Below are 18,839 nucleotides of genomic sequence, written 5' to 3'. Positions count from 1 at the left end.
TATAATACATGTTGAATTTCTGTCCAATTCCAATTGGATAGAAAATTTAAACACTTTTTATTATTTCAATGATTTTTGCTATAGATTACTTTGTTTACTTAAAAGTGTTTTATGTGCTATTTATGCTTTTTTTTCTCCCTTGTGTCTCTTCCCTTGCTATCAAGTTTACAGTTGTCACTTCCTACTGTTGGCAACACATCTGTTTTTAAGTCATATTCCCACTCTCACTTGTGGTTTTATATTATACTCTAGACTGAGAAATCCAATAACGCAGTATGCATGGTCTGAATCCAAAATAAGGCTGGAAAGGCCAGAATAAGGCTGGGACCCTGTAATGCATGAGATTTACATCAAAGACTTTGTAATATCAGTTGGGTACTCAAGGATCTTTTTGCTTCCTCTTGATAATCAGCTAAGTTTAGAAACTGAAAATATCAAAAAGAGTTTCTGAATAAGGAGTTATTCCAATATTTTTAAGAATAATTGAATGTACTAATTCTGAGACAGCAAACGTCAGTCCTTGTTTTAATAATGAAAAATAAGATGATCTGCCAAATAAAAATCTATAGAGCAATTAAAAGCAAAATGATGAGACTTTGTCATGAAAATTCAAATAATCAGATTTCAACACAAAAAATCAATAGGAAGTCTAAGATTTACAAAATGAAAATACTGTTTCCCCACAGAATCTTGGCCACTAGGAATAAAATTTATAAATGACATTTAAGTAGTAGCTGTATCAGAACTGTAAGTATGTATATACGTAACTAAAAAATTTTTAAAGAAAATATCAGGGCTGCAATATGCATTGCTGGATACATTATAATATCTCAAAAACTCAACCACAAAAAACTTTTTCTATGAGTATGTAATGTTATACACAAGTTGCCACCAACATTATTTCATCTAAATATTTAAAGGAGATCTTTAGTGTGTTTTTGGTAAGTTCCTTAAATGTCAATGATATATGGTTTGACTGTGTCCCCACCCAAATCTCGAGTTGTAGCTCCCATAATTCCCACATGTCATGGGAGGGACCCAGTGGGAGGTAACTGAATCATGGGGGTGGGGTCTTTTCTATTCTGTTCTCATGATAGTGAAGAAGTCTCACAAGATCTGATGGTTTTATAAAACGGAGTTCCCCTGCACATGTTCTCTTGCCTGCCACCACGTAAGATGTGACTTTGCTCCTCATTGAACTTCCATCATGAGTGTGAGGCCTCCTCAGCCACGTGGAACTGTAAGTTAGTTAAGCCTCTTTCCTTTATAAATTACCCAGTCTCGGGTATGTCTTTACTAGCAGCATGAGAACAGACTACTACAGTCGTCATACCAAATTCCTGGAAGTTGTTAGCAACTGGAAACAGCCAATTTAATTTTTATATATGGTGGAAGGTATTAATCCAAGTTTATTTCCAGTAACCTTTGTTGGAAAGACTACCATTTCTCCACTGAATTGCCTTTGCACCTTTGTCTAAAATCCATTGTCTACATATGTGTAGATCCATTTTTTGAATCAATCCTGTTCCATTGATCTATTTGTCTCTTTATGCCAATGCCATATCATTGATTATCATAACTTTATAAGCTCTCATTTTAAGAGACAGGGTCTTGCTAAGTTGCCCAGGCTGAAGTGCAATGGTTATTCACAAGCACAATCATTGCACTCTACAGCCTGAACTCCTGGGCTCAAGCAGTCTCTCTACTAGCTAGGAATACAGGCACAAACCATGGCACCTGTATAATGAGATCAGATAACGTTAATTCTCCAACCTCAGTGTTATTTGTCAAAGTTGTTTTGGCTACTCTGGGTTATTTTATTTTCACATAAATTTTAGAATCAGCTTGTCAATTTCTACAAAACAATCTATCTTTTAAATCTTTATCTACAACATTGTAACATCATTCAGAAAAATTTTCCTCTTCTGGCCCAAGCTTGCACATATATAGCCATATATACCCACAACATGTTTTGCTAAAAGCACAAGTATGTTCCCATGATGCTTGCTCTGATAAATGTATTAAACTTTAACAAAATCACAGATTTTTATAACTGGGAGTGATATCGCTTCTAAATGCTTTCCTAATAGAGAAGTCAGTTAAGTTTTGTTTGGAGCCCTACAAAAATATTTATTATCAATTATGTCCCAAGCAACATCTACCTAGTCTGTACAGTATAACTTGGTAATAAGAGTATATATTCTTACATTAAAAGGTCTAAACAAATAAAAATAAAGATTTTGTCTTGTAAATATCATGTAAATTCTTGGACATGATATGAAAATTGGTAATATAAAACTAAAATGCCAAGCCACTTCATCTGACAAGATGCCTTTGCTTAGAAGGGTGGAAATAATTCTATGACTCAGGCAATAGAGTCAACCCAATCATTTCTTGAAAAGTTTTTTAAAAAGGAAAACAATGGCCAGGTGCAGTAGCTCATGCCTGTAATCCTAGTGCTTTGGGAAGCAAAGACACGAGGATCACTTGAGGCCAGGAGATCAAGACCAGAATGGGCAATATAGCAAAACTCCCTGATTAAAAAAAAAAAAAAAAAAAAAAATCTTTTTTTTCATTAGCAAGGCATGGTGGCATGCATGTGCAATCTTAGCTATTCAGTAAACTGAGACAGGAGGATTGCTTGAGTCCAGGAGTTCAAGGGTGCAGTGAGCCATGATTTCACCACTGAACTCCAGCCTGGGTGACAGACCAAGACCCCAACTCAAACAAAAAAAAAAAAAAAGAAGAAGAAGAAAAAGAGGGGAAGAAGGATGGGGAGAAAAAAGAAAACCAAATGTTGTCCCTAGTATGAAGAAAACTCAATTAATGAAACAGGTCAATTAGTGTATAAATTATCTAAATTGGGATAAATAAACTTAAAATATTTAGAAGTTTCCCTTAGATAATTTTTGTTTTTAATCCCAGGGCATTCTTGCAAGAATAGCCAGCACTCAGTAAAACCTAATGCATTATGCAGTCAGTTTAAAGGATGCTAACAGAAATGCACCTATAAAGAAAACAAATTAAAGTTCGGATCCAAAACTCTATGGTTTTCTTCAACTCAATTTGTATGTAAATTAATACTTAGCTATGATAGTCACTAATTTTCTCAATGGGAACTTAATGGAAAACTCACAAGGACACCCACCTCCCTTAAAAGGGGCTTAAATATGAAAAGTAATTCATTTCTTTTGCAAAATAGATAAAATTATGGGAGTAGAAAAATGGACAATCGGTGAAAAATATATGAGAAAAAACTCTATCTTACTTGAAAAGCAAACGCACTCATTTTAGAGGGTCCTTAATATGAATAACATAGATCACAATGAAAAAGGCAATTTCCATAACAGTATAGTGACTACTCAGTGATCTGATTGTGTCATCATATGAATAACTGATTTGAAATACTCCATTATTTAATAACAATTCTTAGTAGTTTCATAAAGTTAGAAAAGTCTATCCAAAATATCTGCAGCATCCCTCTCTCAACCTTTGAGTTTATATGCAAATTATTCCTGAAATAAAGTAAGTTTCCCCTTGTTAACATTCTCACAAGAGTCAGCCATGCCTACAGTATTCTGAAGTAAAAAACACTAGTGATTAAGACTTTGGGCCAGGAGTCGGGGCTCATGCCTATAATCTTAGCGTGTTGGGAGGCCGAGGCGGGTTGATTGCCTGAGCTCAGGAGTTCAAGACTAGCCTGGGCAACATGGTGAAATCCCGTCTCTACCAAAAATACAAAAAATTAGCCAGACATAGTGGCATATGCCTGTAGATCCAACTACTTGGAAGGCTGAGGTGGGAGGATCACTTGAGCCCTGGAGGTGGGGGCTGCAGTGAACCAAGATTATGCCACAGCCTGGGTGACTGAGGAAGATCTTGTCTCAAAAAAAAAAAATTGGAGTCAGACCCATGTTTGAAGGTTCTGCAATTTCCTTATCACAAGACTGAGAAATCACTTAACTTCCCCAAGCCTCAATTCCCTCCACTGCAAAATAGTGCCTCTTTCATAGGTTTCAGTGAGGGCAAGAGAATAAATACTTCTGCTTCATTCACCAAAATTCTCCCAGTAACTAGGTATAGGATCTCAACAAATTCATACCGTATCAAAAAGTATATGAATGAAGGCATTTAACACACAGTAAACTCTTAATTTAAAAAAAAAAGAGAGAGAGAGAGAGTATATCTGTAACAATTAATCTAAATAGCAAAAGCCTTAGTCTCAAAGAGGTTAAACGAATTGCCTGAGGTTACACAGGTAGGAGATGTCAGTCCAAGATTTAAATCCAGACATTCTGACTGCCGGTTACAATCTGTTAGCCACCCCACATTAAGTGTGTCTCACTACTTCAAGCTCTCCCCTCCCAGGGGCTTTGATTCCAATTCTTAGCTTTTAACATCTTCTTTGTTATCAACTGTTCCTTCTTTCCACCAGCACCACTATCCGCCCTCCCCTGCCCCCTACATATGGGCATTTCCGAAAATACAGGAATCATATCTCCTACTCTTTATACCGCGGTTCTTGTTTCTGGGGTTATGGACTACTTTAAGCATTTGAGAAAAGTCATGGAAACTTTCCCCATAAAAATGTACAAACTTACATGTACACAAAATTGTACAAATAACTTCAGGGTATTGAGAGATAACTCTGCTCCACCCTCTTCCCCACAGGAATATGGGGTTTTTTGTTTGTTTCTTTGTTTTTTGTTTGTTCGTTTGTATTTGAGATGGAGTTTCGCTGTTGTTGTCCAGGCTGGCGTGCAATGGCGCAATCTCGGCCCGCCGCAACCTCTGCCTCCCGGGTTCAAGCGATTCTCCTGCCTCAGTCTCCCAAGTAGCTGGAATTAAAGGCACGCCCAGCTAATTTTGTATTTTTAGTAGAGACAGGGTTTCTCCATGTTGGTCAGGCTGGTCTCGACCTCCCGACCCCAGGTGATCCGCCCGCCTCGGCCTCCCAAAGTGCTGGGATTACAAGTGTGAGCCACTGCGCCCGGCCTAGGAATCTGTATTTAAAGTGCCTCACATACTGCCTTCTGCACAGCAAACACTCAATAACTGGTTTTATCACTATCATCGTCTATGCCTTTCAAAACAACCTAACAAGGCCCTCTTCGAATATCATTTCCACTAAGAAACTTCCCTTGATCTCTCCACTGCAAGGAATGTGTTTTTCCTCTAAAGTTTTTCAAGATCTTGTGAATGTACTACTTATGTGATTTTGCATGTAGAAACAGCCTTAAAGATTTTCTACCAAAGCCAGTGCTTGCTCCTTACAAATAAAGAAACTAAATCCCAGGAGGCTAAGTAACATGTTCAAGGCTATTCATGTAACATGTATTATGCCTTCCACAGCATAGTAACTACTTGTTTGTGTTTTATCTCCAATGCTACAATGAAAGTGCTTAGAGAGTAGGGACTATGTCTTCTACAACTTTGATTTAACATTCCTTAACGATACAGGAACGATTACAAGAAAAAATGAATAAATGAATGAATGATTCCAAGTCAAAACTGAACTCTGTGCTGTTTTTCAAAGACTATGAGGTCTTGAATGCCTCTTTCAGCATTTTAGAATGTCTAATGTTCTTTTCCTCTTTCAGTATGAACCAATACTCTGGAGCAAAATCTCTGAGACTTTCTTTTTAGGAGCAGATCTTTTTATGAGCCATCTCCTCCCCTTCTGGTCTAATCATGTATAGAGACTAGCTCAGGATAAGACTCTTAAGAGTATGTTGTTGCTGTCTGGACTTCATTTTCATATGAAGCTTAATACCATGAAAATACTGTATTTTCAATTTCCCAAAACCTGTTTTGGCTTTTGTGATAAGGTCTTCTTGGGGGTTTGGGGTTTTTTTGTTGTTGTTGCTGTTTTTGGTTTTTTTGTTGTTCTTTTTTTTTTGAGCAAGCCTTCAATTACACACTGTGCTTCTTAGGTTACAGAATTCAGACTATTTTGCTTCTTAGGTTACAGAATTCAGATTATTTTCCATTCTGTAATATATCCTTTCGATTGGGAGTGGAGTTTTCAGGCCCTATGAAAATCTGCTACTCATTAAACAACCACTAGTATAGGGAAACAAAGTGTTAAGCTATATTTCATAATTGAAGGACTTACCAAAGTTGGAAAAGAAGACAAACTTGTGAAAATTAAGCAAAAGATTTAAATAAAATTTCAAGATAAACAGCTTAATGAATAATTGTCAAATGAATGTTACGTAGATTTCACAAAGGGAAGGGTCTTTTTAGGGTAGAGTGGTCTGTAAAGGATTTATAGAAAGGGTAGGATCTGAATTAGACTTAGGAGATTTCATATAATTGGGAAAAAAACAAGAGCAGAAAAGAGAACATTTAAAACTATAAACAAGTGATTAACAAAAGCACCAAAGAGAAAAAACAAAAGGAAATAGGATATATACGGCTGGGCAAATAACAACACATACCACATTTTTAAAAATAAAAATGTGTGAAATTAATGAGTGAAAGCATAAAGCATTTACTAAGAAGTGTAAGAGATAGAATGCATTCCTCTTTGTGGTTAAATGTTAAATAAGATAATGCACAGAAAGAATTTAGTACAATGCCCATTGCATACTAAGTATATTTAAAATGTTGGCTACTGTTATAGTTTTTTTAAAATGTTCACCATAAAGGTAATGCTGAAATTTGACAAGCACATCATTGGACTGTTATAACCTGTTAGGGAAAGAGATTTCCACAAAAAACAAAACTGAATTCTGATAATAGCTACTTGATACTTCTTTTTAACATCCTGAAAGAAGAAACTTTAAAAAAACCAACTGAGACCCATTGAAAAACAGTGACCAGTAAAAAGTTAGAAGGAATGTTGGTTGTATACACATCACATATACAATATTGAGCTCAGTGGTCCTAATGGTGATTCTTACTATACCCTATATTTGATTTAAAAACTAATTTTAGAATACAGTGCTTACATAAGATGGAACTGCATTGCATATAAAAGTTCATACTTATCCTAAAAATAATTTGGAGGATAATTATATATCTTAGCAAAAATATTTTTATTTATCATATTTAAAATCAAATTTGAATCCAAAAGCATATTTTATATACATATTCTTAAGATACATCTGTTACCTAAGTTAGTATGTAAATTAACACACATTAAGTACTGTTAATACCCCACAAAAGTTCTGGAAAATAGGTATTATCCTGGCTAACCTGTAACTTCTCTGTGCTTCAATTTCTTCCTATGTAAAATGGAACTAATAATGATCATGATAATAATAATGATAATAATATCCTACATAGCTAAAAAAAAGTCAATTTCCCAAAAATGTTACCCTTACAATTTTTAATATATATTGTCTTACCTTTATTATTCTTCAGTCGTTCTGAGTTTGTTATTGGATTGTTTTAAAAATTATTTCAAGATATAATGATTTTTCCTGCTTCAAAGTATTCCATCTATAAAGTGAAAATAGCAGTAGGATGCAGAAGAAAGGAACTATCTATGCCAAATAAGAATAAGTGCTTATGTTTATCTGTTTCCGCCAAAACTTGTGGTTTTGCCCAATGAAAGCCCCAAAGTCACATGGACTTCTATAATTACTAACTCTTGACCCTTAGAGTAAATTAAAAATGACTGAGAATCTGCTGTACTATACACCAAGCTTTTATTCACACACATTATTTCATGTTAATACTCCAAACAACCCTGATTGTGCTGGGTAAACTGTAACTTCTCTGTGCCTCAGTTTCCTCTACGTAAAATGGGAACAATGTCACCTACCTCCTAGGATTGTTGTGAGGATTAGATAAGACGATATATTTATTAAGGCCTAGAGAACAATACCTCAAAATATGGCGTTTTGACATGCTGAACTAAAGAAGCAGCCCCAAGGTCTCTCTCTGGCCTTCACCTGCCTATCTGTTTAATCTCTTTTTTTGCTGAAGCACACTGGGAGAGACTCTTTCTAGAATTTCCTTTATATGACTAAGAAAGCTTCTTTACCAAAGAAATGCAATTTTCTTAAGATCCCCCATTTCTAGGAATCCCAATGAAGAGACTAGGAGTCATCACCATGTCCAAAGGGACTTCTCATCTGTTCTTCAAAGGGCAACTCCAGAGATTACCTAGGAGACACCACCTGCATAATAAGACAACTTTTGTTCACAGTGAGGTTCAGCCCCTCACGTTCCCACTGCCTCCCTCGGAGCTCATTGGAACTTCGTCCTGACTATAATTTATCACTGTTCTTTGTGCTCATTCATTCCCCCTAAAAATCAATTACTCCTACACCTCCACTTCCCTTAATCCAGTAGGGAGGGTATTTTAGCATCAACCATGTGGCCCTTCTTTGAGCTTTCCTATTTTTTGTTGGTTCCCATGCTTATACATATTAATAAATCATTATGCTTTTCTCTTGTTAACCTGTCATTTGTTATAGGACTGTCAGCCATGATGGGGAGCAAAGGGATCACCCCCTTTCTGTCCCCACATTTGGAAAGCACTTAGACAAGTGCCCAGTAAGCATGTACATGCTAAAGCCTGTGTAAATGTCATTATTAAAATAATGATAACAGTTATTCTAGCTTTTCTAAGAAATAAAGTGTTTTTCCATCACAGCTGAATGAGCCCATTGAAGGCAGAATCTGAGACATCTCTACAAGTTTCAGCTGTAACCACTAAAGTTCACATTTGAACAACACAACAATAGCATAATTTTGCATTTGTTACTTGAAATGCACCTTTATATAGCAATCACTCATTTGTTCCAACAGAAAATTAAAAACAATATTTAAATTTAGTCCCATTTTTTTTTTCCTTACTGTAGGTTAGTAAGCAAATGGGACAGAAGAATAGACTTCCACTCCAACTATAATAATTCCTTAAGACTGTTATAGGAGGCCATTGGTTTGGACTGAGCTCCTGCACTAAGCCCAACACATACCAAAACAAAATGGGGTAACTCCATCAAGCCAAAACTAAGTTATTTATCCGACCTTGCAAGAAATCAGGAGAGAGAGATAATAGCCAAATTTCCAAACAAGCCAGTGCTAGCTGGCATGATAATGAAGTCCCCTCTGCTTTAACCTTTGCAAGAAAAGAAACCTTGAAACAACCCAGACTTTTTTGGTTTTCTGTTTCTGCCTTCTTAGTCCATTTCTGTCTATAAAACCAACCTCTGCTCAATTCATTGGAATACTCATTTTATTCTGTAAAATGAAGTGTTGTCTGATTCTAGAATCACAGATAAAAGCCAGTTAAGATCTTTAAACTAAATTTGTTGTAATTTTGTCTTTTGACAAGATGGAAGTTTTCAGTACCAGAAGAAAAAAAAAAGGTAAGCTTTTGAGTTTCTGTCATCACAGAATCATACTGATTAGAAGCCTCAATAGCAGAGAAAGTACTTTGAACTAACAACAGAGCATTTTTCATGTGTTTAGCACATGTATACATTCAAAGCATCTTCATTTGCTCTATCTCATTCAATCTTCAAAACCATTTTATGGAAAGTGATCATCAAAGAGATTAAGTTGTAGGGGCGGAGGGAAGACGTCCTCTGTGCCCACTGAAGGTTTGCTAAAAATAAGCTGACAAAAGGCAGTTTAGTAGGAGAAAAAGGCACACAAAATTTAATTTGCATAAACACAGAAGCAATATACAAAGTATGAGACTCAAAGAGGGTCCAGATGATTGAGGCTTCAAATCTCTCTTCATAGGGGAGAGACATATGGACCTGTGAGGTATATATTATTTTGTAAATGATTCTCTTTGAAAGCTGGATGAACAAGTTATGGGAAGGTAAGGGGTGGGCAGAACTGCACAGCAACAAAGGTTGTCTTATTATGCAAATAAATTTCCCCAGTTAATTTCTTGGCGCTGCACTCAGAAGAACAGATGAAAAGTCTGTCTGGGCATGTTGACTTGGTGACGATTCCCAGTCCCTTCTGTTTCTCTGAAGGTTGATTTTTCCTAGCTATTTGATGAGATTTCTAGGGAGGGTGCTTTTAAAACAATTGCACTTCTTTGTGAAATACACTTTCTTAGATAAGGAAATTCCAGAGAGAGTCTCTCCCCCTCTTCTTCCTGGGAAAATAAGGAGGATGAAAGGCAGAGGAAAGTCAGAGAGAGACCTTGGTTCTGAGGCCTATTTCTAAGGCCTTTCCATTTTCAAAGCACTCAGCATGTCAAAAAGCTAGATTTTGGGGAATTGTTTTCTGTACCCCAACAAAGTAATTTCTTTATAAAGTCACAAACTAAAAAACGGTAGAAATACAAGAACTCAGGTCATTTCACCACTGGTCCAGAGCTCACTTCACCGTACCAAGCCAAACACCATACCAAACACATCATGAACAGTATTTTAGTTACAGTGGGAATCTGTAAGTATGAGACTGCCGCTGTATGTAGAATTGACATAAAAAATGACTCAGAACTGATTTTTTACCTCTTGGGCCTGTGATCTGAGAGACCAAAATAGATGTCCTTTTGTCAACTAAGACAAACCCTAAGATTAAGGAAACAAAAGTTACTTACAGGTCTAGGGTTCAGGGCTCAGCTGGCATGACAACTTCCTAAATTCCTAAGGCTACAAGAAAAACCACACCCTTGCTCTACTCCATAACAATAGGAGTTATTCCACCACTCTTAACTCTGATTTACAACCCAGACCACTACGACTCAATGACTGAACAGAAGGCTGACTTTATAAACATTTTTTTCTGATAAGCAACTACAAACCTTAAGCCAATTTCAGCCAGGTTACAGAGGTTGCGCACAAACTGTCTTTGTATCCTATAGTTTGCCTTTTGATTTAAAGAGCCAAATTCTACCTCATTTTAACGCTAAAACCCCACCCCAAAGTGAACATAGTATGTATGTTACACATGTTTACTCACTGCATATGCACTTGACTCCTCTTGTAAATATGGGTAGCTTTTCCCTCAAACTTGCTGAATGTGTATGACTGTATTGTGTAATACAACTCTGTGGAGCATAAAACCCAACCTGCCCCTTCCCACTTCAAAGGGAGAGTACCCTGGGTCGATGCCAGAGACTCTCTTCCTGATTTGCAAACTGACATTGCTAACAAAGCTCTTCTTTCTACTATTTAGCCATCCTGGTGGTCTTTTGGATGACAAGCCCCCTTAACACTTCTGAGAATATAATAATAAAAGGATCAGGAGAAGTAAAGATCTGTGTACCCCACCCTCTGCCCATGAAGGGCAAGGGAGGGAAATGCCTTCTTCTGCCCTCACGCTTAGTGAGAGACCTTTCAGAGAGCTTGAGATCCTGCAGCTGAGGGACACAAAGGCTTCTGTGCCTGGCTTAGGCCAGAGAAAGCTCAAGTCTATGGGAGTAGACTGGGCACCATCAGGGCAAAGGATGGAATACGTGAATATTTTCCATAGAACAGATGTAGGCCACGTGGGAAAAGAAGCTTCCCAAAAGACATTTAAGTGTTGTTTAGGAGGGCCACCTGGGAGGGCAAGGGGGACTTCAACAGGGAGTATCTCTATGGACCAAGTGGTGAATGCAACATAGTAAGAAATATATATTTGGTATCTGTCCATGGTGCCTGACACAGAGCTTCTAAAGCACTTGGAATTTGCTGAGTCATGGGGATGAGAGAAGTATCATTTGTTATTCATAACAGATCCCTTTCAACCATACCTGAGTTTACGCTAATGAGGGGATTCTTGATTGACCCCGGTTGCCTGAGAACCCAACTACATGACTAGAAAGTTGGAATTCTCAGCCCTACCCCCTAGTCTCCAGGGAGGGGAGAGGAGCTAAATATAGATCACCAATGGCCAATGATTTAATCAATCACACCTACATAATGAACTTCCATAAAAACTCTCACTGAAGGGGTTCAGAGAGCTTCAAGGTTGTTAAATGCAGCCATGTGCTGGGAGGGGGACATGCCTCAACTACACGGGGACAGAAGCTCTCATGCTTCAGACACTTCTGGACCTCGCCCTATGTACTTCTTCTGGCTGTTGATCTGTATCCTTTATAATATCCATCCCCACTCCCCAACCTTTTATTTTTTTGAGACAGGGTCTCGCTCTGTTGTCCAGGCTTTATAGGGGCATAATCTTGGTTCACTGTAGCTTCAACCTCTTCAGGCTCAGGTAATCCTCCTACCTCAGCCTTTCAAGTGGCTGGGACTACAGACACATGCCACCATGCCCAGCTAATTTTTGTGGTTTTTTTTTTTTTTTTTTTGTAGACACAGGGTCTTGCCATGTTGCCTGGGCTGGTCTCAAACTCTTGGCCTCAAGCAATTCACCCACCTCAGCCTCCCAAAGTGCTGGGATTACAGACATGAGCTACCATGCCCAGCCTATCATATCCTTTTTAATAAACAAGTAAACAAAAGTGTTTCCCTGAAATAGATGAGCTGTTATAGCAAATGATTGAATCTGAGGAAGGGGTCATGTGAACCCCTAATTTGCATGTAAACCCCTAGTCAAATTGCACAGAAGTATGGATTACCTAGGGACTCACTACCTGAGATTGGCATTTGAACTGGGGATAGTCTTATGGGAATGAGACATCAATTTTTGGAGTCTGTGTTAACTGAATAATGTCAGAATTGAATTAAATTGTAGGACACCCAGTTGGTGCCCACAGAGAATGGAGAGAATTGCTTGGTGTAGAAAATCCACACATTTGGTGTCAGAAATGTCATAAGCAGAGAAACAGTTTTCTATCAATTGGGAAAAAAAAAAAAAAAGGTGCCACAATGGAGGTTTCCAGGGAAGAGAAATCACTGAGGGGACCAAGCTAGACAAAGTCTTTTTGCCCCTCTTGCATCCTGTTTATTCAACTTTCTGGTTATATTTAAACTAAAATACCATCAAAAATACAAAGTATAGTTTTTAATTATTTGGTAAAATACCATGAATCAAGGTATTCTCAATAAAGTTGCCAGTGAAAAGAGTCAAACTCCGTAAAATATTTGAAGAGATTTATTCTGAGCCAAATATGAGTGACCATGACCCATGACACAGCCCCAGGAGATCCTGACAACATGTACCCAAGGTGGTTGGGCTACAGCTTGGTTTTATGCATTTTAGGGAGACATGAGACATCCATCAGTATATGTAAGATGTACATTGGTTTGGTCTGGAAAGGCAGGGGTGGAGAGGGTGGCTCCCAGGTCATAGGGTGGATTCAAAGATTTCCTGACTGGCAATTGGTTGAAAGTTTATCCAAACACCTGGAATCAATAGAAGGGAGTTTCTGGGTTAAGATAAGAGGTTGTAGAGGCTGAGGTTCTTATTATGTAGGTGAAGCCTCCCGGTAGCAGGCTTCAGACAGAATAGACTGTAAATGTTTCTTATCAGACTTAAAAAGGTGCCAGACTGTTAATTCTCTCCTGGATCAGGACAAAGACCTGGAAAGGGAAGAGCATTCTCTACAGAATGTAGATTGTCCCCACAGGAGACAGTTTTGCAGGGCCACTTCAAAATATGTCAAAGAAATATATTTTAGGGTAAAATACTTTGATTTATTTTAGGGTCTACTAACCGTCACGTTGGTATCTTATTGCAAAAAGGGTCTGTTTTGTCAGTCTAAGGGCTCTGTTCTAATGTTAATGCTGGTCAGCTGTGCCTGAGTTCCAACGGGAGGAAGATACAATGAGACACATCGGACCACCCATTCCTATCATGGCCTGAACTAGTATTTCTGGTTAACTTTTGAATGCCCTTGACCAAGAGTCATCCATTCGGTTGGTTGTGTGGCTTGGAACTTTATTTCTGGTTTACACAGTCAATAGGTTTGAAAACAATCTCTTAGTATTTTTTTTTTTTTTTTTTTTTTTGCTGTGAATATATATATATGTTGTCTATATAGAGAAAATATAATATCTCTACATAGAGATAATATAATATCTCTGTATAGAGATAATATAATTCATTATTTTCACTTTTTAAAAAAATAGACCATTTTTAGAGCAGCTTCAGGTTCACAGAGAAATTGACCAGAAAGTACAGAGTTCCTATATACCCCACCTCCTGCCGCTGTGTATGCACTACCCCAATATCAACATGTATCACCAGAGGGGCCATTTGTTACAACAGATGAACTTATATTGACACATCATTATCACCCAAAGTCCATAGTTTACATTAGGGGTCCCTCTTTGTGTTGTATATTCTATGGGTTTTGACAAATGTTGTATCTACCATATAGTATCATATGGAGTATTTTCTTGCCCTAAAAATCCTCCGTGACCCACCCATTCATCTCTCCCTCTCCCCTAACCCCAGGCAACCACTGATCTTTTTACTTTATCCAGTTTTGTCTTTTCAGGAACGTCACATAGTTGGAGTCATATAATATGTAGCTTTTTCAGATTGATTTCTTTCACTTAGTAATATACATTAAGTTTTCTCCATGTCTCTCCAAGGCTCATTTCTTTTTAGCACTGAATAATATTCCATTGTCCGGGTATACCATAGTTTATTTACTGTAAAGTAAACACTGAAGGACATCTTGGTTGCTTCCAAGTTTGGGCAATTATGAATAAAGCTGTGATAAACCTTCATGTGCCAGTTTCTGCAGGGACACAAATTTTCACCTCACTTGAGTAAATGGCAAGGAGTAAGGATGCTGGATAGTATGTTAAGGATATGTTTAGTTTCCTAAGAAACCACTGAACTGTCTTCCAAAGTGGCTATACTGTTTTTGCATTCCCATCAGCAACAAATGAGAATTCCTGTTGCTCCACATCCTTGCAAGCATTTGGTACTGCTAAGTTTTTAGGTTTTTGCCATTCTGATGGGTGTGATTTTAATCATTTTTAAGTGTTCAATCAGTGACATTAAGTACATTCACAGTTTTATGTAACTGCTGTAGACTGAATGTTTGTGTCTCCCCAAAATTCATGTGTTGAAGCCCTAACCTTTAATGTAATTATATAGGGAGGAGGGGACTTTGGGAGGTAATTAGGTTTAGATGAAGTCAGGAGAGGGGAGTATTCAAATCAGTGCTCTCTTCTTACAGCTCTTGCTTACTCTCTCTCTCTACCACATGAGGTCATGGCATGAAGATGGCTATCTGTAAGCCAGAAAGAGGGGCCTCACCAGGAACTGAATCAGCTAGCATATTAATCTCCAGAACTATGAGAAATAAATGCCTGTTGTTTAAGCTACCCAGTCTGTGATATTTTGTTATAGCAGCCCAAACTGACTAAGACAGTGACCATTACCACCACTTCCAGAAACTCTGTTCTCACTAAACAATAACTCTCTCTTCTGCCTTTCCTCCAACCCCTGGTATCCTCTATTTTCTGTCTCTAAGAATTTGCCTTTTCTCAGTATTTCATATAAGTGGAATCATATAGAATCTGTCTACTATGGTTTGAATGTGTCTATAAACTGAATGCGTTAGACATTTAATCCCCACTGCAGCAGTAGTGAAAGAAGACTTTAAGAGGTGATCGGATCTTGAAGACTCTGCCTTCATAAATTGATTATTACATTCATGGATTAATTGATTCATGGGTTAATTAATGGGTTATCATGAGGATGAAACTAATGGTTTCATAAGAAGAGAAAGTGAAACCTGAGCAAATACATTAGCACACTCAGCCCCCTAACAGTGTGATATCCTATGTCACCTCAGGACTCTGCAGAGAACCCCCACCAGTAAGAAGGTCCTCACCAGATGCAATCCCTTGATCTTACACTTCTCAGCCTCCATGACTGTGAAAAATAAATTCCTTTTCTTTATAAATTACCCATTTTGGCATTCTATTCTATTATCCATTTGGCATATCCATTCTATTATCCATTTGGCATATCCATTCTATTATTGGCAACAGATAATGAACCAAGGTACCATCCTTTGGTGGCTGGCTTATTTTACTTAGCATAATGTTTTCAAGTTCATCCTTTTGCAGCAAATGTCAGAATTCCATTCCTTTTTATGGCTGAGTAATATTCCATTGTATGTATGTATCATACTTTGTTTATCCATTCACCTGTGGATGGACACAGGTTGTTTCAATTGTTTAGCTATTGTAAAGAATGCTGGTATGAACATTGGTGGGCACATATCTGTTTGAGCCCCTGCTTTCCAATCTTTTGAGTTTATACACAGAAGTAGAATTGCTGTATTATATAGTAGTTAATTGTATATTTAACTTTTTGAGATAGCACCAAACTGTTTCATGCAATGGCTGTACCAATTTCCATTCCTACCAGTAACGCAGAAGAGTTTCAATTTCTCCACATCCTCTTCAGCACTTATTATTTTCTATTGTACCTTAGTTCTGAGTACAGTATAAGTGATATTAAATGTTCACAGATGACAATGGCCATGCCTTGTCAAGAACACATGGATCAAAAGTGTGTTTCTAGCTGACATCATGGCTGCTCTTGTCACTATCACCATAAAGTTTTTCATGCCCTTCTGCCCTCTAGCTCTTCCTTTCTACCCAGGCTGGAGTGCACTGCTGGTCATGAGCTCATTGTCTCACCAACATCCTCTTCTCTTCTTCCTTGTACCAATATCCCTCCATTGCATCCATCTTATAAAATCCCAACTCTAGGAGCCACTTTTCCTGCTGTAACCCTCAGGAGTCTGAGCACTGTCTGGAAACATCTCACAATAGTGTAGTACATCTTTAATACAAATCAATGGTTTCCAAACTCAGCTGAGACCTGGACACCTACTGTCAATTATAGGTAATCTCTGGTCAGCTTTCTGGTCTTGAACAACTATTCCAAACTTCCACTACTACTTCCAACTCAACTGCCTCCTTTACCCTCATCCTCAGCAGAAGAACTAATCTCTTTAAAAAAAAAGAAGTCATTAAGGATGCACTTTCTTTACTTCCTGCTCTCTTACCTACAATCTAATTACCACCTCATGCCATCCTGCTTTTTTTCTTCCAGTCACAGAGTACACTGTTTCCATTTTAAAACCAATGAACTCTGCCTGGACCCCTGAGCTCATGGCTCTTGGGACTTCCAGGATTGTGCTCCACCAAGCATTCCCTATGCCTCCCTTATCTTTATCCTTTCCTGCTCTCCTAATGTATCTGCTCAGGTTTCTCTTCCTCTTCTTATGAAATCATCAGTTCCACCCTCATAATAACTGACTAATTAACCCATTAATCTACTAACCCATGAAGATATTAATCCATTCATGATGGCAGAGCCTTCAAGATCCAATCCCCTCTTCAAGTCTCCACCTTTCAATACTGCCATTTTCTCTTGTTCTGCAAATGTACTGTCTCATTCATCCTATAAGAAGTGGAGCCCTCTCTTTATGTAATCACACACCAGTTATCATTCATTATATTTGTTTCCTGGGGCTGCTATAACAAAGTATGCCAAATTGGGTAACCTTAAACAACATAAATTTTATTATTTCACAGTCCAGTAGCCTAGAAGCCTAAGTTGAAGTGTTGGCAGGGCCATCTAAATGCTCTAGGAAAGCATCTGTTCCATGTCATTCTTCTAGCCTCACGTGGTTGTCAGCAATGGCTTGACTTATGGATGCACTACTCCAATCTCTGCCTCTTGTCACATGGTGTTCTCCCAGTGTGTTTGTGTCCAAATTTTTCTCATTTTATAACTTCAGCAGTCATTGGATTTGAAACCACCCTAATCTAGTCTTCATTCCTGATTTTAACCCAATTATATTTGCAAAGATCCTATTTTTGAATAGAGTGCTATACTGAGGTTCCAGGAGAACTTGAATTTTGGGAGGGCACTATTCACCCCAGAAAACTCATATTCTACAAACATTCCTCTACCCCCTCCACTGTACCTGCTGTCCTGCTTCCCAGACCCCTCTCCCCACTTCAGTTGGCTTCTGTCCCCACAGCTCTGAAACAGAGTTCGCTAAGGTCAGCACAAACCTCCTAACTCCCATAGTAAATGGTCTGGTGTATCTGACACTGATAATCACCCCTCCTTCACGAAACTTTACCCCCTTGGCTTTCTCCATGATGCCACTCACTTTTCCTCCTATCTTTTGACCCATTCCTTCTCTGTATGAACTTCTCTTTCTCCTGACACTTCAATGCTGGTGCTCCCCAGGAGTACTTTCTTTTCACTTTTGTTGTTGTTGCTGTTGTTTTTAATTCCTCCCGGGTAATTTTATCCATTTTTTGGTTTGAAAGACGACTGTATATTTATGACTTACAAATATGCATATGTAGCCTAGATTTTTCTCCCCAAGCTGCAGGCTTGCATATCCATCTGTTTAGATGTGCTTCAAGAACCCTAGCTCATCATTGTTCCTGAACAAACCTCTAATTGTCTCTATTTATTTGATACTATCACAGATCCCATAACCCAAGCTAGAAACCTGGGGATATCTTGCCCTTATTTCCACTTATGTATCTGTTTTTCCCTTATTATCTTTTTGATATATTAAATAATACAAAATACTACATTTGACATATATATAATGAATAATAATAAAACCAGAACCCATGAACCCACCACTAATATAAGAATCAAAACTGTCCAATGCCATTCTATTCACCCATATACTTCCCCCTTCTGTATTCTTTCCCTCACCTTCCCCACCATGAGAATTAACCATAATCTTTAATTTTATTTTATTATTTCCTTTTCCATGTTGGTTTATTACATACCTGTGCATCTCTAACCAACACATTCTTCAGTTTTATTTGTTTTTAAGCTTTATAAAAATGCAGTCATTCATTTGGGACTTGCTTTATTCACTCAAGATTGTGCTCCTTAGACTCATTACTGTTGATGCACATGGCTGCAGTTCACTAGTTTTACTGCTACATAATATTCTACCATGAGAATTAATTAGAAAACATATTTTTTAAAAAAATATGACTTGCAACATT

The 18,839-nt window shown here is 37.8% G+C and overlaps 1 protein-coding gene across 6 annotated transcripts in view; it reads right to left on the bottom strand.

Moving 5' to 3' along the window:
• Window positions 1-18,839, bottom strand: part of DNM3 (dynamin 3) — a 572,648-nt gene that overhangs the window by 436,334 nt on the left and 117,475 nt on the right. Inside the window, exon 1 of one of the 6 annotated variants that reach the window (XM_030935985.1) lies at window positions 7,353-7,464. The exons of the other annotated variants lie outside the window; for them this stretch is intronic. The gene's annotated coding sequence lies outside the window, so the exon portion shown is untranslated. Of the gene's footprint in view, window positions 1-7,352; window positions 7,465-18,839 lie in introns of those variants that run through there. 6 annotated transcript variants of the gene reach the window in all.

The sequence above is a fragment of the Rhinopithecus roxellana genome, chromosome 8 (assembly GCF_007565055.1).
Source record: "Rhinopithecus roxellana isolate Shanxi Qingling chromosome 8, ASM756505v1, whole genome shotgun sequence".
Lineage (NCBI taxonomy): Eukaryota > Metazoa > Chordata > Mammalia > Primates > Cercopithecidae > Rhinopithecus > Rhinopithecus roxellana.
This window is presented reverse-complemented; position numbering and strand designations above follow the sequence as displayed.